Source organism: Salmo trutta, chromosome 28 (assembly GCF_901001165.1).
Source record: "Salmo trutta chromosome 28, fSalTru1.1, whole genome shotgun sequence".
In the NCBI taxonomy this organism is placed as follows: domain Eukaryota; kingdom Metazoa; phylum Chordata; class Actinopteri; order Salmoniformes; family Salmonidae; genus Salmo; species Salmo trutta.
Window position 1 is genome coordinate 23,180,337 of NC_042984.1, and position 24,645 is coordinate 23,204,981.

The 24,645-nt window shown below is 43.5% G+C and overlaps 1 long non-coding RNA gene across 1 annotated transcript; it reads left to right on the forward strand.

Moving 5' to 3' along the window:
• The first annotated feature begins 378 nt into the window (after positions 1–378).
• Positions 379–15,778, forward strand: LOC115166418 (uncharacterized). Its single transcript, XR_003870318.1, has 2 exons — positions 379–884; positions 15,265–15,778. It is a non-coding gene; the product is annotated as an uncharacterized LOC115166418 (long non-coding RNA).
• Positions 15,779–24,645: the final 8,867 nt, after the last annotated feature.

A 24,645-nucleotide genomic window follows, 5' to 3' on the forward strand; every position in this document is an offset into this window, starting at 1 on the left:
CCGCCTTGCTTTAGTGTGTAGGGCACGGTCCATTGTGCTGATACAGCAGAGATAGGCAACAGAAATACTAAATAGCAACTGACAACTGCGAATGAGAATAAATGAATGCAAACAGAACAAAACAGTGGTACCAAGTAGGCCTTGTAAACAACACAATCTATATTTAAGCTAGTTCATTAACAGTAAGAGAACTATACTGCCGAGCTCCAGTTCGCTCTGTGTGCACAGCCTACCCACCCTTCCCCAAGCGCCAACAGGATAATGGCTCCACAGCCCCCTCCGATTGTTCCTGACGACCTTGGAACAGAGAAGCCAGCCCAGGTTAGCGTAGGAGCCTACCCTAGCCACAGGTTCTGTCCAAAAATGTTCAAGTAATAACAACTGGTCATAGGAAGAGAGTGGTTGGAATACTTGGTTGCTGCAGATGCAAAAAAAACATTTCCCATGTCGAAAGTTCTGTGTTGGGTCCAATGTTAACGCAGACAAGGCCTTCACCCAAACTGGGTATTCTAACTGGAAGCATGCGATTGATAGTACCAAAGGATTCGCTTGGCACGCATCAAGCAAGGAGCATTTGAAAGACTAGGAACTAGCCAAGGTGTTTAGAGCCATACCCTATAATGCTACATACAAGTCACACGATATTCAAAATGAAATCATAGGGTTCATGAGTAGGGCGTCCACAGCTACATGCAATAACTAATTTTCCACCTTGACAAACGTGTTCAGTCAGCGCAGAAGAAGCATGCTACACCCGAGGACAGCTCAACTTATGCAACGAGCATTTGACAGGGATCTTACTAGAAGATTTCGGGGAGATTGAAATGATCAATTACTCAGGAAGTTCCACAGTGCGTCAAGGAGGCTGCAACACTTCTGAAAAGGTAAGAAACATTAAAATCTTGGCGGTATAGCCAGTGGAGTCATTTCAGCAAAAATGTAGTCTATGGAATGACAAAATTACTTTCTTAGAAAGGCCTAGGTTTTCAACAGTTTTGTGTGTAGGGCGCTGTTCATTGTGCTGATACAGCACAGCGGAGATTGGCACGTAATCTGTAGCCTACCTGTCTCTGCATTTTAACTTTGTTGTGATATAAGGAGAATTCAATATAATTCCAATGCAAGAACCCTCCCAGAATTGTGGCCCCTTACCGATTACAACTGCCTCCTTAGTCACTTTATCCTCGAGCCGGGTCTACCTTTCTCTACTTCTCCAGAGTCAGATGAACTTGTGGATACCATTTTTATATCTCTGTGTGCAGTTTGAAGGAGGTTTCTTACTAGCATTGGCGCAATTGCTAGTAGATGCTAGCCACCAGGGGTATTTTCACAGTCCCCAAACTCAGAACAAATTCAAGACAGAGTACAGTATTAAATAGAGCCCTTATTGCATGGAACTCCGTTCCATCTCATATTGCTCAAGTGAACAGCAACACCTCACGGCACAACGGCTCGCCCCTATTTGACCTAGATAGTTTGTGTATTTATTGATAAGTAGGCTACGTGTGCCTTCTGTATTTATTTATGTCCTTGAGCTGTTCTTGTCTATTAATGTTCTGTATTATATCATGTTTCATGTTTTGTGTGGACCCCAGGAAGAGTAGCTGCTGCTTTTGCAACAGCTAATGCAAATCCTAATAAAACACCAAAAAGCCTGTTATTATTTAATGAAGTGCACTTTAATATAGAAAATTCAATGCATCTGATTTTTTAAAATATGAATAAAGACTTGCTGAAGAGCCAAAATTCAGCATTTTGACATGTCTCTCTATGCTCCCTCTCTGACTTCGAGGAAGATTTTAACCCACTTAACTCCAACATTTCACCATTATTGTAAAGCCCTAGTTATTTTGTTGCTTTGACAAAGTCATTTCTGAAGATTATTTATTTCATGTGATTCATCTAATCACATGAAATGTCTGTCCCTCATTGTAAGGTCAACCCTGTTAAGTGAAAGGAAAGGGGGATACCTAATCAGTTGTACAACTGAATGCCTTCAACTGAACAGTGAACTGAACTCTCGTTTTAATATGGTTAAACTATTCATTTCAAAAGAAACATTGAACATATACTGTAACAGTGAAATCATAGTGTAAAAGCAGGTGAGCTGTTTCTACTCTATTTGGACATTTTCTGGTGTTTTATGGTGGAAAACTGAGCGGGTCGAGCATAACACGCCAACCCTGTTACCCATTACGCCTCCAAGATGGCGTAGCAGTTCAGACGTCCTGTCGTGTCCCGTGTATATATATATATATTTACATATTTTTTTCTTCACTTATCTTTTTACATTTTTTTATTCTAAATACTCAACCTCAAAGCACTCTCCTGCAACCCGCCTCATCAATTAAAAAAAAAGAAGAAAGTATTATTTACCTCATCTGAATTCCACGACAGAAGCTAGCCAGAGGTTAGCCATTTTCACTGGCTAACGTTGAAGTTCAGCTAGCTACGGTTAGCTGTCCTCAGCTATCCATTAGCTCGAAAAGCTATCGCCAGTTTTTGTACAGCGCGACTCAGACCAGTGCATATCGATCCTATTCTCTCTCCTTTCCTCGATTTCTACCGCAGGCTCTGGACATTTACACCTGGATCTTGCAGCTAACTAGCTGCTACCTGAGTGACTATTGGCAACGTCGGTCTCGGAATTAACACACACTATTACGGAGCTAGCTAGCTAGCCAGCTGAAGAATTCCGTCAGCCACTCGTGGGCTACTCCTGAGCTAGCCAGCTGAAGTGTCTCCTGGGCTACAACTCACCTATCCTGACCCGTTTTACTGCCGATGCGGAGCCCCATTGGGTCTTCACGACTGGATCACCGACGTTATCTGCCCGAGGGAGTTGTCCAACTGGCCCCTCCGTCGCGACGTAACCTGATCGCCCATCTGCGGCCAGCTAATCGTTAGCTGTCTTTTCGGCTGCGATCTGAATAGGTCTGTCGGACACTTTTCTTGGGCCACTATAACTAACTATTTTGCCAACTTGGACAGGTCCCCCCTTCCACACGGAACCCCACTAACCCACAGACGGAAACGCACGAGGCGGCTAAAAACAGACCTCCCTCCCATCTTCCACCAGCTTGCTACCTATGGCCCGGCTAGCTGTCTGATTCTCACTGGACCCTCTGATCACTCGGCTAAGCATGCCTCTCCTTAATGTCAATATGCCTTGTCCATTGCTGTTCTGGTTAGTGTTTATTGGCTTATTTCACTGTAGAGCCTCTAGCCCTGCTCATTATACCTTATCCAACCTCTCAGTTCCTCCACCCACACATGCTATGACATCTTCTGGTTTCAATGATATTTCTAGAGACAATATCTCTCTCATAATCACTAAATGCCTAGGTTTACCTCCTCTGTACTCACATCCCACCATACCTTTGTCTGTACATTATACCTTGAAGCTATTTTATCGCCCCCAGATACCTGCTCCTTTTTCTCTCTATTCTGGACGTCACAGACGACCAATTCTTATAGCTTTTAGCCGTACCCTCATACTTATCCTTCTCTGCTCCGCTGGGGATGTAGAGGTGAATCCAGGCCCTTCAGTGCCTGGCTCCACACCTACTCCCCAGGCGCTCTCTTTTGATGACTTCTGTAACCGTAATAGCCTTGGTTTCATGCATGTTAACATTAGAAGCCTCCTCCCTAAGTTTGTTTTATTCACTGCTTTAGCACACTCTGCCAACCCGGATGTCCTAGCTGTGTCTGAATCTTGGCTTAGGAAGTCCACCAAAAACTGTGAAATCTTTATCCCTAACTACAACGTTTTCAGACAAGATAGAACGACCAAAGGGGGCGGTGTTGCAATCTACTGCAGAGATAGCTTGCAGAGTTCTGTCCTGCTATCCAGGTCTGTACCCAAACAATTTGAACTTCTACTTTTAAAAATCCACCTCTCCAAAAACAAGTCTCTCACCGTTGCCGCCTGCTATAGACCCCCCTCGGCCCCTAGCTGTGCTCTGGACACCATATGTGAACTGATTGCCCCCCATCTATCTTCAGAGCTCGTGCTACTAGGCGACCTAAACTGGGACATGCTTAACACCCCAGCCATTCTACAATCCAAGCTTGATGCCCTCAATCTCACACAAATTATTAATGAACCCACCAGGTACAACCCCAAAGCCGCAAACACTGGCACCCTCATAGATATCATCCTAACCAATGTGCCCTCTAATTACACCTCTGCTGTTTTCAACCAAGATCTCAGCGATCACTGCCTCATTGCCTGCACCCGTAATGGGTCAGCGGTCAAACGACCTCCACTCATCACTGTCAAACGCTCCCTGAAACATTTCAACGAGCAAGCCTTTCTAATCGACCTGGCCCTGGTATCCTGGAAGGATATTGACCTCATCCCGTCAGTAGAGGATGCCTGGTTATTTTTTTAAATGCCTTCCTCTCCATCTTAAATAAGCATGCCCCTTTCAAGAAATTTAGAACCAGGAACAGATATAGCCCTTGGTTCTCCCCAGACCTGACTGCCCTTAACCAACACAAAAATATCCTGTGGCGTTCTGCATTAGCATCGAACTGCCCCCGCGATATGCAACTTTTTAGGGAAGTTAGAAACCAATACACACAGGCAGTTAGAAACGCCAAGGCTAGCTTTTTCAAACAGAAATTTGCTTCGTGCAACTCCAACTCTAAAAAGTTCTGGGACATTGTAAAGTCCATGGAGAATAAGAACACCTCCTCCCAACTGCCCACTGCACTGAGGATAGGAAACTCTGTCACCACCGATAAGCCCACTATAATTGAGAATTTCAATAAGCATTTTTCTACGGCTGGCCATGCTTTCCACCTAACTACCCCTACTGCATTCAACAGCACTGCACCCCCCACAGCTACTCGCCCAAGCCTCCCCCATTTCTCCTTCTCCCAAATCCATTCAGCTGATGTTCTGAAAGAGCTGCAAAATCTGGACCCCTACAAATCAGCTGGGCTTGACAATCTGGACCCTTTCTTTCTAAAATTATCTGCCGAAATTATTGCAACCCCTATTACTAGCCTGTTCAACCTCTCTTTCGTGTCGTCTGAGATTCCCATAGATTGGAAAGCAGCTGCTGTCATCCCCCTCTTCAAAGGAGGTGACACTCTTGACCCAAGCTGCTACAGACCTATATCCATCCTACCCTGCCTTTCTAAGGTCTTCGAAAGCCAAGTCAACAAACAGATTACCGACTATTTTCAATCCTACCGCACCCTCTCCGCTATGCAATCTGGTTTCAGAGCTGGTCATGGGTGCACCTCAGCCACGCTCAAGGTCCTAAACGACATCGTAACCGCCATCGATAAGAAACATTACTGTGCTGCCGTATTCATTGACCTGGCCAAAGCTTTTGACTCTGTTAATCACCACATCCTCATCGGCAGACTTAGTAGCCTTGGTTTCTCAAACGATTGCGTCGCCTGGTTCACCAACTACTTCTCTGACAGAGTTCAGTGTGTCAAATCGGAGGGCCTACTGTCTGGACCTCTGGCAGTCTCTATGGGGGTACCACAGGGTTCAATTCTTGGGCCAACTCTTTTCTCTGTATACATAAATGATGTCGCTCTTGCTGCTGGTGAATCTCTGATCCACCTCTACGCAGACGACACCATTCTGTATACTTCTGGCCCTTCTTTGGACACTGTGTTAACAACCCTCCAGACGAGCTTCAATGCCATTCAACTCTCCTTCTGTGGTCTCCAACTGCTCCTAAACACAAGTAAAACTAAATGCATGCTCTTCAACCGATCGCTGCCTGCACCTGCCCGCCCATCCAGCATAACTTCTCTGGACGGTTCTAACTTAGAATTTGTGGACAACTACAAATACCTAGGTGTCTGGTTAGACTGTAAACTCTCCTTCCAGACTCACATCAATCATCTCCAATCCAAAGTGAAATCTAGAATTGGCTTCCTATTTCGCAACAAAGCATCCTTCACTCATGCTGCCAAACATACCCTCGTAAAACTGACCATCCTACCAATCCTCGACTTCGGCGATGTCATTTACAAAATAGCCTCCAATACCCTACTCAACAAGCTGGATGCAGTCTATCACAGTGCCATCCGTTTTGTCACCAAAGCCCCATATACAACCCACCACTGCGACCTGTATGCTCTCGTTGGCTGGCCTTCACTTCATCATCGTCGCCAAACACATTGGCTCCAGGTCATCTACAAGACAGTGCTAGGTAAAGTCCCCCCTTATCTCCGCTCACTGGTCACCATAGCAGCACCCACCTGTAGCGCGCGCTCCAGCAGGTATATCTCTCTGGTCACCCCTAAAGCCAACTCCTCCTTTGGTCGTCTCTCCTTCCAGTTCTCAGCTGCCAATGATTGGAACGAACTACAAAAATCTCTAAAACTGGAAACACTTATCTCCCTCACTAGCTTTAAGCACCAGCTGTCAGAGCAGCTCACAGATCTCTGCACCTGTACATAGCCCATCTTTAATTGAGCCCAAACTACTACCTTTTCCCCTACTGTATTTATTTATTTTATTTATTTTGCTCCTTTGCACCATATTATTTATATTTTAACTTTTAACTTTCTTCAAACTACAAATCTACCATTCCAGTGTTTTTTCTTGCCATACTTTATTTACTTTGCCACCATGGCATTTTTTTGCCTTTACCTCCATTATCTCACATCATTTGCTCACATTGTATATAGTCTTATTTTATTCTACTGCATCATTGATTGTATGTTGTTTTACTCCATGTGTAACTCTGTGTTTTTGTATGTTGTCGAACTGCTTTGCTTTATCTTGGCCAGGTCGCAATTGTAAATGAGAACTTGTTCTCAACTTGCCTACCTGGTTAAATAAAGGTGAAATAAAATAAAAATAAATAAAAAGATAGACAGGTTAAAAATGTTTTAACAATTAAATGTTTTGGTGAAGCTTGCATTCAATTGTCCCTTCCTGTTGCACAAAGCAAACTTCCCTCCCCTCATCACAACAGGATTTATGGCTGATTTAAAATGAAATTGTCAACCCAGTTACTTTAATAGGCACTTACTATAATGTATGTTTCCATTTAATAAGCTAAACTTAGGTGAATATATACAGTACCAGTCAAGTTTGGACACACCTACTCATCCAGGGTTTCTTCTTTATTTTTATATTTTCTACATTAGCAGTGAAGACATCAAAACTATGAAATAACACATATGGAATCATGTAGTAACCAAAAAAGTGTTAAATAAATCAAAATATATTTGAGATTCTAAATAGCCATCCTTTGCCTTGACAGCTTTGCACACTCTTGGCATTCTCTCAACCAGCTTCACCTGGAATGATTTTCCAACAGTCTTGAAGGAGTTGCCACATATGCTGAGCACTTGTTGGCTCCTTTTCCTTCATTCTGCAGTCCAACTCATCCCAAACCATCTCAATTGGGTTGAGGTCGGGTGACTGTAGAGGCCAGATCATCTGATGCAGCACTCCATCACTCTCCTTCTTGGTCAAATAGCTTTTAACCAGCCTGGAGGTGTGTTGGCCATTGTCCTGTTGAAAAACAAATGATAGTGGGACTAAGCGCAAACCAGATGGGATGGTGTATAGCTGCAGAATGCTGTGGTAGCCATGCTGCTTCAGTGTGCCTTGAATTCTAAATAAATCACAGACAATGTCACCAGCAAAGCACCCCCACACCATTACACCTCCTCCTCCACGCTTCATGGTGGGAACCACACATGCGGAGATCATCCATTCACCTACTCTGCGTCACACAAAGATGCATAGTAGGTGAATTAGACCAAAGGACAGATTTCCACCGGTTTAATGTCCATTACTCGTGTTTCTTGGCCTAAGAAAGTCTCTTCTTATTATTAGTGTCCTGTAGTAGTAGTTTCTTTGCAGCAATTCGACCATGAAGGCCCGATTCACACAATCTCCTCTGAACAGTTGATGTTGAGGTGTGTCTGTTACTTGAACTCTGTGAAGCATTTATTTGGGCTGCAATTTCTGAGGCTGGTAACTGTAATGAACATATCCTCTGCAGCAGAGGTAACTCTGGGTCTTCCTTTCCTGTGGCGGTCCTCATGAGAGCCAGTTTCATCATAGCACTTGATGGTTTTTGTGACTGCACTTCAAGAAACGTTCAAAGTTCTTGAAATCTTCCATATTGACGGACTTTCATGTCTAAAAGTAATGATGGACTGTCGTTTCTCTTTGCTTATTTGAGCTGTTCTTGCCCTAATATGGACTTGCCCTTTTAACAAATAGGGCTATCTCCTGTATACCACCCCTACCTTGTCACAACACAACAGATTGGCTTAAATGCATTATGGAAAGAAATTCCACAAATTAACTTTTAATGAGGCACACCTGTTAATTGAAATGCATTCCAGGTGACTAGCTCATGAAGCTGGTTGAGAGAATGCCAAGAGTGTGCAAAGCTGTCATCAAGGCAAAGGGTGGCTACTTTGAAGAATCTCAAATATAAAATCAATTTTTATTTGTTTAACACTTTTTTAGTTACTACATGATTCCATATTTGTTATTTCATAGTTTTGATGTCTTCCGTATTATCTTACAATGTAGAAAATAGTAAAAATAAAGAAAAATCCTTGAATGTGTAGGTGCGTCCCAACTTTTGACTGGTACTGTATATTTATTTTACTAAGTTTCACTACCCAAAAAAAGCTGTTGAAGAACAGTGCACACCATTTTGGGGAAATGTGTCATTCAGTACAAACCGTCAAGCAATGTAGTGTAGTGACCTTAATCAAACACCTAGCAACCTCATCAAGATGTTCTGTCCTCTTGGGGGTTGGCTTCAGTCGCTGGACGCGGAAATGTGTTCAGTATAAAAAAATATACACTATGTAGAAACCAGCTCCTCCTTCACCAGGGACCGACTAGCCAGCAGATCTGACTCATTGCTTAAAGCTTTACTAGGGTCGGACAGGCTTCCTGTGTAGATTATGAGACAATTTATGCTTAATCCGGAAATGTGGTCGTAGACTCCGTATGGATGGTGTGACGCAATTCCTGAGCCTCCGGAGGTACGCAGAGGCCAAATTGAGCCCCGTACCGCATCGCTGTGGGCCTCCAAAATGTTGTAACAATGCAGAGGGCTCAGTATAGGTTGGTTGACAGTAGATGGGGGCGGGAGGTCCTGTATAAACACAAACTCACTTCCTTGGCAACTTCCTTCACAACAGTTCTGCTAACAGCTCTGTGCTGCTCCTCGAAGCGCAATAAGTATGAATGTTCTGACTTCTGCAGAGGCCGTATCACTGTAAATGCTGCACGTCTAATGCAGACATTGGATAGACCATGCAGTGCCTTTAAGACATGTGGAGCCGGCGCAAGATATGTCTCGGAAAACATACCTCAATCCAGGGACGCATTGTACTCCGAATTGTCTCATTATCCAAACTGTTGCACCGAGAAGATTGTCATTCAATCTTGTTGGTGTAACAATTGGAATAATGGGACAGTTCAAAAGTACAATGCATTTCTCATCCCTGGATTGAGGTACTTTTTCCGAGACATATTCCACGCCAGCTCCGTGGTGTCTTAATCTACACAGGAAGCTTGTCCAACCCTAATGCAGCTGTAAGCAAGCGGGTTGGATATGTTGACTAGGGTCTGATCTAGAGCAGATAAGATGCTTCGGCCCACCACCGGTAACATCAGAACTCTGGGTGACATTATAAGGTCTTACCAAGATTTGAACTCGGATCACTGGATTCAAAGTCCAAAGTTTTATCCATTACACACTAGGAATGGATGACAACATGGCAGCTGAATTAAAGTTTATTAAAGATGGTCACAGCAACATTCTATTTCCTGTATTCAGAACAAAACTACTCCACTGTTTGACATTTTGATTCACCTGAGTATTAATCTCTTGAAGTTCAAAGCAATGATGTGCAGTAGCTCAACGGCGGTTAGCCATCAGAACCCGCTTGGTTACAGATGCACTCGGGTCGGACAGTCATTTAATCTTCTTGGTGTAACAGTTGGGATAATGGGACAATCCCTGGATTGAGGTACGTTTTCCAAGACTTATCTCTCGCCGGCTCCGAGGTGTCTTAATCTACACAGGAATGCTGTCTGACCCTAGTGCAGCTGTAAGCAAGGGGGTCGGATCTGCTGGCTAAATAGTAGTAAACCATATCAAAGATTATGCATGCGAACAACCTAGATAGCTAGTTTAGCTCTTCCATGCTAAATTTGCACTGCAAATTAGAAAAATGAGTCTGAACTAAAATACTGTTAGCCTGTTTCTATACAAAATATTAATATCATGACGCCAGTGCAGATATGGGTACATGCCAATCATCATGTCTATAATAAATGAATAATGGTTTCTGCAGGCCAGGCATAACCAGTGCATCGACATAAATGCTGTAAACCCAGAGCTCCATGTTTGAAGTGAGGTGTGAAAGTGATTGAATCCATTATTCATCATCCTAGTCCCTCTCTATGGCACTGTAGCAGGCTAGACCTTTAGGCCATTGCAAAACATACACACCAAGAACTTTTCAGAATAGGCCTGCCAGTGATGGTAAGTGCTGTCCCTTTACAACACACCTGGGTGCCATTGCTGCTATATCTGGCAAGTGTTGCCATTGATAATATAAATATTATATCAGCTTTGAAGTGAATGTTAGCAATGGAAGACTAGTCAAACAAATTCAGAGAACACGCCATTTCACAGTTAGTTGAGCTCCAAGATGTTTATGAGTGCACACACTCTCTGGCCGTCGGAGAGACAATGGAAATCAAGTCACCTCACTCAATGTTTTTGTCATGACCATAATAGGTAACACAACCTGCAAACCTGCCCTTACACCACCATCACCATGGGATCACTCTCTGCAGGGTTGGATAAACCAGATGTTTTGGTTTTTTAGGGATACGGTACTTTCAAACTAACTTCTGTTTCCCCTAAAAAAACAGATATGGGGACTCCGCTCAGGTGTCGTTTTATGCATGCTACGCTAGGTTACCATGGGATTGACCAGTACTCAAAAACAAAATTTGATGAGTCCCATTTGGGTAGCTTTAGATTAGCTGGTTTGACCAGACAGATAGGCTCTTGCTGCAATTGGATCACTATCTGTCTGGTCAACCAGGCCAGGGCAGCTTATCATAGGGCCCATGCTTCAGCCTTTATGGGACCCCAACTGAAAATATTGTCTGGATGCTCATCAGTCAGCATTAAGAAATTAGGTACACAGAACCCTTTCAAAATCTATGTTGCCCTCGATCAGCGTTTCCCAAACTCTGTCCTCAGGACCTCAAGGGGTGCACATTTTGTTTTTTGTCCTAACACTACCCAGCTGAATCAAATGATTAAAGCTTGATGATAAGTTGATTAATTGAATCAGCTGTGTGGTGCTAGGGTAAAAACTAAAACGTGCACCCCTTGGGTTTGCGAGGACCGAGTTTGGGGAAACCCTGCCCTAGATAATCAGGTTGGTGTTATAGTAAGTGTCTTGTTTAGAAATATCTCAATCATAGCAGCTGGTTTCGCTATGACTATAAACATAAGTCTGAGTCTAGGTTACTACCACCAGAGAGCGCTAGAGCCTACAGATTTACTCAGCGTCCATCTGGCATGTTCTTGTTTTGACATGATGATCTTCATCTCTGTCTTGTGTCATACTAGAAAACACTAACAGTTTTGTCAGTTTAGAGGGTTATAATAGCGTAATCTTATGTCACTCCAGCCACATAAATTAGAAGAGGAACATTTTGTCTTATGGAAAAATTAGACCGAGACTAGAAGATGAGCATGGATCTATGGACTAAGGCTACATTACCTTGATCGCCGAAGGTTTACCATGTACACCGTCATGACAATCCTCCTATACTGGTGTGCGTGTCCATACCACCCAAATGTATTTGACCTCTTCACAATTCACCATTAAGGTCAACCACATGGGCTGCGTTTACACAGGCAGCCCAATTCTGATCTTTTTTTTTCACTAATTATTCTTTTGACCAGTCAGATCAGCGCTGAAAAACATCTAATGTGAAAAGATCTGATGTGATTGGTCAAAAGTCAAATAAGTGGAAAAATATCAGAATTGGGCTGCCTATGTAAATGCAGCCATGGAAGTAGCAACATGTGGCCAGAAATCAATTACTGCATGTCCCTGTCAATTTGAATCTTTACAGGGGATATCTACAGTCTTCAAAATGTGTAGTTCTTTACTATCTCCTGTGCATCAGAGGCAGGGGCGCAACTTTGGTTTTAGAAGTGGGGGGGACATAACTATTTCTTATTAAAAAAAATGTATCCTGTATGATAAACACTCCAAACAGCCTACCCGACCGCTCGGCGGCATCTGCATGGTCCTAAAGCCTCGTTTTATATCACATTCCAATATATTTATTTTATTTTATAAAAATGTTTTACCCCTTTTCCTCCACAATTTCATGGTATCCAATTGGTAGTTAGTCTTGTCCCATCGCTGCAACTCCTGTACGTGTCCTCCGAAACACAACCCTGCCAAGCCACACTGCTTCTTGACACACTGCTTGCTTAACCCGGAAGCCAGCCGCACAAATGTCTCAGAGGAAACACCATCCAACTGGCGACCATGTCAACTTGCATGTGCCCGGTCCGCCACAGGAGTTGCAACAGCACGATGGGACAAGAACATCCCGGCAGGCCAAACCCTCCCCTAACCCAGATGACGCTTGGCCAATTGTGCGCCGCCTCGTGTCTCCCAGTAGCGGCCGACTGTGACACAGCCCAGGATCAAACCCAGATTTGTAGTGACGCCTCTAGCACTGCGATGCAGTGCCTTAGACCACTGCGCCACTTGGGAGGTCCTCACATTCCAATGATAAAACTGGGGGGGACAAAAATGCAATTTCAGAATGTGGGGGGGGGGACAGAATGTATCTGAGACAATCCTTAATCCGATTTCAGCTAAGACCCTGATGAGTGTTAATCAACATTTTTGCCTAATTGGCACCTCCTACTAGACCCTTTGCTAATCTGCATTTCCAACCCGTCACTGGGATGCTGGACATGTTAAGTATGTATTGGTACTGTCTCCTCTCATCCATTTGATTAACCAGAACAGAGCTGTCTTGACCTGCCTCCACAGCCGACACCTTGGAATCCCAGGGCTCTTACAAAGCCCTCAGACTCACAATAAGACATTCAGACAAGGGCAAACCAATTCCACAATGGACTATAAGCAGACGACATAGGCTGCGTGTAGACAGGAAGACCAATTCTGATATTTTCTCCACTAATTGGTATTTTGACCAATCACATCAGGTCTTTTCATATCAGCTCTTTTTCAGAGATGATCTGGTTGATCAAAAGACCAATTATTGAAAAAAGATCAGAATTAGGCTGCCTGTCTAAACGCAGCTACAGAAACACAATGTATACATTTGCAGGATGAATGGCTTTGTCAGAAACCTTCAGGTCTATTCCCAATATATACATTTATTTGTAGTGAAGACTTCTATATCTGTTGAATGTACTTAGACATACACTTACTATAGATTAATCACACGTCAGTGAACTGCCAGCGACTAAAAATATCCTTAGAAAAAGCCATGGAACTGTATTTGCTGTCCAGAGAATCTCAAATTGGGATGGAGCTACATAAAGAGTTCATATTCAAATTGTGGATGGTAATGAATGATGGACTTTCTCATTCCCCCTCTCTCCTCCTTCCCTCCATCTCGCTCTCTATCTCTCTCTCTCTCTGGACACACCTCAATAGAGCAAACAAAAACAATCCTTTTTGTGGGATTTTGGTACAGGGAACAGTTTGTGGACTTAGAATGTTAGCTGTGTCAAGTCAGGTCGAGAGCAAACACAACAGCTTTAGAGATTTATTGCAAGCCGGGCTTCACAGGAATGAATGAGGAGTATTTGTGTTGCATAGTCTCAATAGTGCTCTTGTCAAATGTACCATGCCTATGTGGCCAGCGGGGTGTGAGGACGCATATCTATTTTCATCATGGGTGAATCGGTCATGCTGATGTATACTGTATCTGGAGTACTTCATAGGCCTATGAGCCCATTCTTGCTTCTTGGGATCAGAGGTGGAGATAATATGGTATCAGTTTCAGCTGGATTTATTGTTTGTTTGTTGTTGACATTGTAATCTCATCCTTTGAGTAAGTGGCCATTTTGAATTTGGCTCTTGTTTCATCTAGTCTGTAAATAGTGAATTGTAACAAGAGACAGACAAGTCTCTATTGAGAATTAAACTTGTAGTACAAGAAAGAAAGAGACAACCATTTCACACTCATTTGAACGAATTAAGAGAATTTGCAAACACGATCATGTTTGACAGATATGTCTACCAAGGAACTCAACTATTTAAAAAAATAAATGTATTTCACCTTTATTTAACCAGGTAGGCCAGTTGAGAACAAGTTCTCATTTACAACTGCGACCTGGCCAAGATAAAGTAGAGCAGTTCAACAAAAACAACAACACAGAGTTCACATGGGATAACCAAACGTACAGTCAATAACACAATAGAAAAATCTATATACAGCGTGTGCAAATGTAGTAATAACTATCACAAAACATCGCTACAGTAGCAATAAGTGTAAAGGGGAGGTTGTCAGAAGATGAGAAAGACAGAGATAGACACGGGGAAAAAAAGGCCAGTGGCCTCCTGGGGGAGGAAGGGCGAGGGAAAGGGGACAGCTAATCTGTGACGTCTGTTACATAAGACCTACTACTTGGGCACTGCAAATTATACCAGAACTCTGGTAGGTCACAGTCATAAGGAGGCCACCTCCAAAGGGCCCCTGTGACATAAATAGCAACGATGAACACACAGTTAGTCAAACATTTACTCATCTCGGGCAAGAAGCTAATAGCGTTGCCTGGAGAGTTTCACAAGGCCTGTTTACTTATTTTACGAACCACCATTTAAAGATTGGACAAGTCCACATTGCATCACTGGTTTGGCAAAGAGGCCATCTCTCTACTGTGCTGTAAACAACCGGGGTAAATAAGACAGCAGAGTGCTGTTTTATTTACTTGTGTTCGGTCAAGTTGTGATGGGAACCCTCTTATTTTACCTCTCTGTCTCATCTTCCCTTGTACTTTTCAAGGGCAGTGTCAGCAGGGTTTGGCAGGGAAGTGTGTAATTTTCTAAGTATAACCCTGGTTAAGGGGGTAGTTGGACATGGGTTGCCAGTTTATGTTTGCTTTTTTAAATTGGATCCAAACACAGGCTCAGACGGACAACTCAAAGTCCTCCTGTAGCAACTCAACTCTTCCTTCCCACCTCTGTCTATTCTCTCTTTCTCTGCAGGAAGGAAGTCTCAGGAGAAAACAAGACATGTGAAGCTGACTACAGTGTTGGGAGGAGTAGGTTACGTCTGAAGGTCCAGCAGGATGACATGCTGTGATGCCTCATCATAAGTCAATCCTAAGGAGAACATGGCTGACTATACCATATAATCTCATCTGCATAAATCAGGGCTGGTCAAAGAGCCGACCATCAACAATAACAAACATAATGGTCTGCAATCTAGCTTGGATACCAACTTTGTGTTATTCCACCTGAAGCCTTGATAACTACTGTTCAAATGTTGTTCTGTTCAACTGAGCTATATCAAACCACCTATTCAGGACATATTTAGATGTTCCATGATCACAGTTATGAGAGGCTATGGTGCCATGGTAACTAGAGACCATTCTTCTCAGCTGTTGCAATGTTTCTGAAAGTGCATCTGACAGGGTGATGATATCCCACTTTATTGTCACAAATCTCACTCTGTACTATAAGGGATAAAGGTATTTGGTTTACTAAACATTTGAACATGTACAGAGTATGCACCTGTTGTTTTTAGAAGAAAATAAGACATAACTGCGGTTTGAGTTACAAGGGTGCCCTGGCAGGCAGGGCAATCCCATCAAATCAGGGCACCCCCATGAGATAATGTATGCCCATTTCTTTCCACACGCCCGTTAGTCTGTGTGGCAGAGGTCAAATGATTGGGAAATATTAAAAGTTGGTCCAACGTTTTACGCACACTGTCTAGACCAGTGGTTCTTAACCTGGGTTCGATCGAACCCCAGGGGTTCGGTGAGTCAGTCTCAGGGGTTCGGCGGAGGTCAAGACACACACCCGACTCATATGATTCGTGATGACACGCCCCGCTTGGCCATCATTGGCTGCAGGTGATCACGCAACATCGCTTGGCCTATCTGTGCTGCAGGGAATTTGGCGCTCTCAGTAGTCGAATTGTGACTGTCGTGATGGTACGTCGTGTGATTTCTTTCTTAATATTTTAATCCCTTCATACTAACTATGTCGAGCAAAAAAAGAAAGTGGTCGGACGAATATGTACAATATGGATTCACATGTATAACGGAACGTGATGAGAGTCAGCGTCCTAACTGCATGATTTGCAATGCCAAGTTGAGCAATTCTAGTCTAGCACCGGCAAAACTAAGAGAACACTTCCTTAAGCTGCATGGAGATGGACAATACAAGAACACAACGCTCGCTGAATTCAAGGTGAAGAGAGCCATTTTTCCAATTAAGAAGGGTTCAGTGAATGCGCATATGAAACTGGTGGGGGTCAGTACCTCCAACAAGGTTAAGAACCACTGGTCTAGACTCAATGTGCAACAAGTATCCTGCATAAAATAAATGTAAGTCTGTAGCGTTTGCGTAACTGGCTGCAGGAAAGTCAGGCGCAGGAGAGCAGAATTGGGTAGCAAACGGAGCAGTTTATTTCGGTGAACAAAACACACGGCACTAAGAACACTAAACAACTAAGGGTAGACGTACCCCGGCACAAACCAGTCAGACGTGCACATACACGAAACAACAAACAATTCCACACACAGACATGGGGGGAACAGAGGTGTGTAGGAAAACAAGACAAAACAAATGGAAAATGGATCGGCGATGGCTAGAAGACCGGTGACGCCGAACGCCGCCCGAACAAGGAGAGGAACCGACTTCGGCGGAAGTCGTGACAAAATCTTTATTTATTAACATTTAAACCTATCCTGATTACTCTTCATTTCATCTTTCACTCAACAATGTATTTATTTCCTATGGAAAAAAGCTAGTACAAAATTACAGTATATCAACATGTGCTGCATGTGCTGCCAATGCATGTTAATATGAACATGTGCAAACATAAAGTAAATTAACATTTTCAAACATATATCAATATGAACATGTGCAAACAGAGTATATATCAACCTCCACACCCAAGTGACAACCCACTGGGCACAAACTGGTTGAATCAATGTTGTTTCCACGTCATTTCAACAAACAAATTCAATTTGATGGATGTTATATCAATGTGGAAATTGATTGGATTTGCAAAAAATCATCACTGTAAAGACCTTTTTGGGAATGTTTGTCTATTTTTCACCCACTTTTTTTACCTTCATCCAATGACATTGTTAAATGTTTTGTTGATTTCACATTGAATTCACGTTAGTTGACATCTCGATTAAATGTAAATCAAAACTAGACGTTGAACGGATGTCTGTGTCCAGTGGGAAGCGATAATCAATTCAAAACAGAAAACACTTACACACTAGGGTCTATGATTGACATGTCTCTTTCATTTCCGCTCTCTCTTTTGTTCTCTTCGCTATACGTTTTTCCAGGGACGGTCACATGTTCTGTGTGCTCCTTAACCTCTGATCTGGGGTAGTTCTCACATGCATGGTGCTGTGCTGTGTGTCAACCCCTCCCTTATCTCCACACAGAGCCAAGTGGGGCAGAGGTGGAGGAACAGCCAGGGCAATGGGGGTCGGGGACGTTTTTTTTCCCAGGGCCGGTTGTTGTGCAACACTTGACATTGATCTGGGGCTGATGAGCAATGACTCTGCAGTTTACTGGTGTTAAACAGCCATACAACATGCCTCCTTCCTTTTCACTCTGCTGTGCCTCGATTCTCTAGTAATACACACATTGTTGTTTTCCTCTTCCTCTGGTGCATTGAGTCGTCCCACCTCCTCTCTCTCCTCTTTTCCTTTCCTCCTGCTGCTCCTTTTTTCGTCTCTCTCACTTCTCTGTATGTCTTTCACCCAACCAATAATTTTACTGCAGTTAATAAGAAACCTGCATATAGTATGTTGCGTCATTGTACATTCCGGTGTTCTACAAAACAATTACAGAATATTACAGTTTCTCTGTTGATATGGCCCAATGTGTAGTGGGTTAACAGTTGGAACAAAATATGAATCAACACTCATGAAATGGGCTTTATGTAGCGGCTGGCTGGATATACAGTTGAAGTCGGAAGTTTACATACACTTAGGTTGGAGTCATTAAAACTAGTTTTTCAACCACTCCACAAATGTCTTGTTAACAAACTATAGTTTTGGCAAGTTGGTTAGGACATCTACTTTGTGCATGACACAAGTAATTTCCCCAACAATTGATTACAGACGGATTATTTAATTTATAATTCACTGTATCACAATTCCAGTGGGTCAGAGGTTTACATACACTAAGTTGACTGTGCCTTTAAACAGCTTGGAAAATTCCAGAAAATGATGTCATGGCTTTAGAAGCTTCTGATAGACTAATTGACATCATTTGAGTCCATTGGAGGTGTACCTGTGGATGTACTTCAAAGCCTGCCTTCAAACTCAGTGCCTCTTTGCTTGACATCATGGGGAAATCAAAAGAAATCAGAAAAAAATATTGTAGACCACCACAGCTCTGGTTCATGCTTGGGAGCAATTTCCAAACGCCTGAAGGTACCACGTTCATCTGTACAAACAATAGTACGCAAGTATAAACACCATGGGACCACGCAGCCGTCATACCGCTCAGGAAGGAGACGCCTTCTGTCTCCTAGAGATGAACGTACTTTGGTGCGAAAAGTGCAAATCAATCCTAGAACAACAGCAAAGGACCTTGTGAAGATGCTGGAGGAAACAGCTACAAAAGTATCTATATCAGCAAGGAAGAAGCCACTGCTCCAAAACCGCCATAACAAAGCCAGACTACGGTGTGCAACTGCACATGGGGACAAAGATCGAACCTTTTGGAGAAATGTCCTCTGGTCTGATGAAACAAAAATAGAACTGTTTGGCCATAATGACCATCGTTATGTTTGGAGGAAAAAGGGGGAGGCTTGCAAGCCAAAGAACACCATCCCAACCATGAAGCATGGGGGTGGCAGCATCATGTTGTGGGGGTGCTTTATTACAGGAGGGACTGGTGCACTTCAGAAAATAGATGGCATCATGAGGAAGAAATTATGTGGATATATTAAAGCAACATCTCAAGCCATATCAGTCAGGAAGTTAAAGCTTGGTCACAAATGGGTCTTCCAAATGGACAATGACCTTAAGCATACTTCCAAAGTTGTGGCAAAATGGCTTAAGGACAACAAAGTCAAGGTATTGGAGTGGCCATCACATAGCCCAGACCTAAATCCTATAGAAAATTTCTGGGCAGAACTGAAAAAGTGTGTGCGAGCAAGGAGGCCTACAAACCTGACTCAGTTACACCAGCTCTGTCAGGAGGAATGGGCCAAAATTCACCCAATTTATTGTGGGAAGCTTGTGGAAGGCTACCCGAAACGTTTGACCCAAGTTCAACAATTTAAAGGCAATGCTACCAAATACTAATTGAGTGTATGTAAACTTCTGACCCACTGGGAATGTGATGAAAGAAATAAAAGCTGAAATAAATCCTTCTCTCTACTATTATTCTGACATTTCACATTCTTAAAATAAAGTGGTGATCCTAACTGACCTAAGACAGGGACTTTTGGCCCTTCTTTGGAAGGGTGAATATTATATATATATAATATGTGGATATTCTAAGTCAGAACCGTCCAGGGGAGTGATGCTGGATGGGCCGGCAGGTGCGGGCAGTGATCGGTTGAAGAGCATGCATTTAGTTTTACTTGCATTTAAGAGCAGTTGGAGGCCACGGAAGGAGAGTTGTATGGCATTGAAGCTCGCCTGGAGGTTAGTTAACACAGTGTCCAAAGAAGGGCCAGAAGTATACAGAATGGTGTCGTCTGCGTAGAGGTGGATCAGAGAATCACCAGCAGCAAGAGTGACATCATTGATGTGTACAGAGAAGAGAGTCGGCCCGAGAATTGAACCCTGTGGCACCCCCATAGAGACTGCCAGAGGTCCGGACAACAGGCCCTCCGATTTGACACACTGAACTCGGTCTGAGAAGTAGTTGGTGAACTAGGCGAGGCAGTCATTTGAGAAACCAAGGCTGTTGAGTCTGCCAATAAGAATGTGGTGATTGACAGAGTTGAAAGCCTTGGCCAGGTTGATGAATACAGCTGCACAGTATTGTCTCTTATCGATGGCGGTTATGATATCGTTTAGGACCTTGAGCGTGGCTGAGGTGCACCCATGACCAGCTCGGAAACCAAATTCCTTAGCGGAGAAGGTACAGTGGGATTCGCAATGGTCCGTGATCTGTTTGTGAACTTGGCTTTCGAAGACCTTAGAAAGGCAGGGTAGGATAGATATAGATCTGTAGCAGTTTGGGTCTAGAGTGTCACCCCCTTTGAAGAGGGGAATGACCGCGGCAGCTTTCCAATCTTTGGGGATCTCAGACGATACGAAAGAGAGGTTGAACAGGCTAGTAATAGGGGTTGCAACAATTTCGGCGGATAATTTTAGAAAGCGAGGGTCCAGATTGTCTAGCCCAGCTGATTTGTAGGGGTCCAGATTTTGCAGCTCTTTCAGAACATCAGCTGTCTGGATTTGTGTGAAGGAGAAATGGGGGAGGCTTGGGCAAGTTGCTGTGGGGGGTGCAGGGCTGTTGACCGAGGTAGGGGTAGCCAGGTGGAAAGCGTGGCCAGCCGTAGAAAAATTCTTATTGAAAATCTCAATTATCATGGATTTATCGGTGGTGACAGTATTTCCTAGCGTCAGTGCAGTGGGCAGCTGGGAGGAGGTTCTCTTATTCTACATGGACTTTACAGTGTCCCAGAACTTTTTGGAGTTTGTGCTACAGGATGCAAATTTCTGTTAGGAAAGCAAAGGCTAGCTTTTTCAAACTGCCTGTGTATATTGGTTCCTGACTAACCTGAAAAGTTGCATATTGCAGGGGCTATTCGATACTAATGTAGTACGCCACAGGATGTTTGTGTGCTGGGCAGTCAGGTCTGGAGTTAACCAACAGCTATATCTGTTCCTGGTTCTACATTTTTGGAATGGGGCATGCTTATTTAAGATGGTGAGGAAAGCACTTTTAAAGAATAACCAGGCATTCTCTACTGACGGAATGAGGTCAATATCCTTCCAGGATACCCAGGACAGGTCGATTAGAAAGGCCTGCTCACTGAAGTGTTTTAGGGAGCGTTTGACAGTGATGAGGGGTGGTCGTATGACCGCAGATCCATTATGGATGCAGGCAATGAGGCAGTGATCGCTGAGATCCTGGTTGAAGACAGCAGAGGTGTATTTGGAGGGCAGGTTGGTCAGGATGATATCTGAGGGTGCCCGTGTTTACGGATTTGTGGTTGTACCTGGTAGGTTCATTGATAATTTTTGTGAGATTGAGGGCATCAAGCTTAGATTGTAGGATGGCCGGGGTGTTAAGCATGTCCCAGTTAGGTCACCTAACAGCACGAGTTCTGAAGATAGATGGGGGGTAATCAATTCACATATGGTCCAGGGCCAGCTGGGGGCAGAAGGTGGTCTATAGCAAGCGGCAACAGTGAGAGACTTGTTTCTGGAAAAGTGGATTTTTAAAAGTAGAAGCTCAAATTGTTTGGGTACAGACCTGGATAGTAAGACAGAACTCTGCAGGCTATCTCTGCAATAGATTGCAACTCCGCCCCCTTTGGCAGTTCTATCTTGTCGGAAAATGTTATAGTTAGGGATGGAAATGTCAGGGTTTTTGGTGGTCTTCCTTAGCCAGGATTCAGACACGGCTAGGACATCCGGGTTGGCAGAGTGTGCTAAAGCAGTGAATAAAACAAACTTAGGGAGGAGGCTTCTAATGTTAACATGCATGAAACCAAGGCTTTTACGGTTACAGAAGTCAGCAAATGAGAGCGCCTGGGGAATGGGAGTGAAGCTAGGCACTGCAGGGCCTGGAGTAACCTCTACATCACCAGAGGGACAGAGGAGGAGTAGAATAAGGTTACGGCTAAAGGCTATAAGAACTGGTCGTCTAGTACATTCAGAACAGAGTAAAAGGAGCAGGTTTCTGGGCGTGATAGAATAGATTCAAGGCATAATGTACAGACAAAGGTATGTTAGAATGTGAATACAGTGGAGGTAAACATATGCATTGAGTGATGATGAGAGAGATATTGTCTCTAGAAACATCATTTAAACCAGGTGAGGTCACAGCATGTGTGGCAGGTGGAACTAAAAGGTTAGGGTGTATTGAGCAGGGCTAGAGGCTCTACAGTGAAATAAGGCGATAATCACTAACCAAAACAGCAATGGACAAGGCATATTGACATAAGGGAGAGGCATGCGTAGCCGAGGGATCATAGGGGTCCAGTGAGTCGCTAGGCGGGCTGGAGACACGGCGATCAGTCGTGATGGATCAGCATCACTTGAGTGACTGAGGGATACAAAGTACATTGAAAGCAGGTGCTTCACATAGGTGTGGTTCCTGAGCAATTCCTTAGCAATTAATATCCCATCATGCTTAGGGTCATGAATAAAAATGGCTATTCCCCCATATGATGACAATGCCCCCATCCACAGTGCACAAGGGGTCACTGAATGGTTTGATGAGCATGATGGGAGATTCTGGAGAGGCGCCTGAGCAATTTCCACCACCATCAACAAAACACCAAATTATTGAATTTCTCATGGAAGAATGGTGTCGCATCCCTCCAATAGAGTTCCAGATACTTGTCAAATGTATGCAAAAGTGCATTGAAGCTGTCCTGGCTTGTGGTGGCCCAACGCCCTATTAAGAAACTTGCGGGCGGTTTCTTGGACAGAAATTAATTGAAATCAGGACCAGGCTAATTCTACTTAAATGAATCCAGATTTAAAAAATGGCTTTCTGAGACTTTGCTTAACTTCAGACTAATTAGTTCTAGACTAGGGAGTCCCAGACTAAGGTAAATAAGGACAACTCAGTTCGTTTTTGTGAAGCCTAATTAGATAAAGAATGTGGACCTTGTGCTAAACTAAGGATGCTTCTAAACCAGGGATGGGACATTAATACATAATCTTACTGACACTTGTGGCTGCTTTGCGTGAAGTATTTGTGGTCTCTACCTTTTGCCCTTTGTGCTGTTGTCTGTGCCTAACAATGTTTGTACCATGTTTGTGCTGCTACCATGTTGCGTTGCTGCTTTGTTGTTGTCATGCTGTGTTGCTACTGTGCTGTGTTATCATGTTTTTCCGCCATGTTGTGTTGTCTTAGGTCTCTCTTTTATGTGGTATTGTGATGTCTTGTCGTGATGTGTGATTTGCCCTACATTTTTTATTTTTTTATCCCAGCCCCCCTCCCCCAGGAGGCCTTTTTCTCCGTGGTAGGCCATCATTGTAAATAAGAATTTGATTATTGACTGGAATTGGAGCAAGTCATCTAAACCAAACAATGGACAGAGGTAAAAGAAAACTTTGAAATTGAATTGTGTCAAATCACCCAATTATCGAGAACAAACAGAGTGATTAGTCAACAGAAAATAAGAAAAAGAATGCCTGGACTACCATTTGTAATGAATTGAACTCTAATAAAGTAAAAGAAATTAACAAAAGGACGCTACAATAACTTCAGACAAAATGCTATATTTATTGTTGCCTCACTTTTACAAATCACTTTGAAATGTCAGTTTTCTTGCGTAGTAACACAGTGGGGCCTAAATGTATTTGTGACAGTAACAAACTCCTGAGTGGCGCAGCGGTGTAAGGCACTGCATTGCAGTGCCAGAGGCGTCACTACAGACCTGGGTTCGATCCCAGGCTGTGTCGCAGCCAACCGGGAGACCCATGAAGTGTCGCACAATTGGCCCAGTGTTGTCCGGGTTAGGGGAGGGTTTGACTGGCTGGGATGTCCTTGTCCCATCGCGCTCTAGCGACCCCTTGTGACGGGCCGGGCGACTTCGGTCGCCAGCTGTACTGTGTTTCTTCTGAAATATTGGTGCGCTGGCTTCCGGGTTAAGCAAGCAGTGTGTCAAAAAGCAGTGCGGCTTGAAGGGGTCATGTTTTGGAGGACGCATGTCCCTCGACCTTTGCCTCTCCCAAGTCCGTACGGGAGTTTCAGCAATGGGACAAGACTAACTACCAATTAGATATCGCTAAAAATGTATACAAAAAATATATATTATTTTTAAAATGTAACAAAACAATATCATACATAATTACGAATCATTTCTTTATTATCTTGTCTTTCTAAGGTCCTGTGGAAAAACATAAAAATCAACTAAAAGAAGACAAATGCTGTTGCTCATAGGGAGTGTTTCAAGACTGGTGGCTGACCCCCTAGTAAGACCAAAGACAGTTCAGATTGGAGACCGTTCCAATCCTCATTTGGTAGGACACATTCATTCAACATGTGCCATCCCCGGACTGCAGGGAATATGTAATGTTGTAAGTCATCTCTTGCACTCCCATAATAAAACATAATGTAAGGAACTCAACTCTTGAAGAAATAATGTTCTCTAATGCAGCAATGTAATCATTTTCTAGAGGCAGATGATCACCTTAGATTGTAGGGGACAAGACAGGATGAAGGGCAAATCACTACATC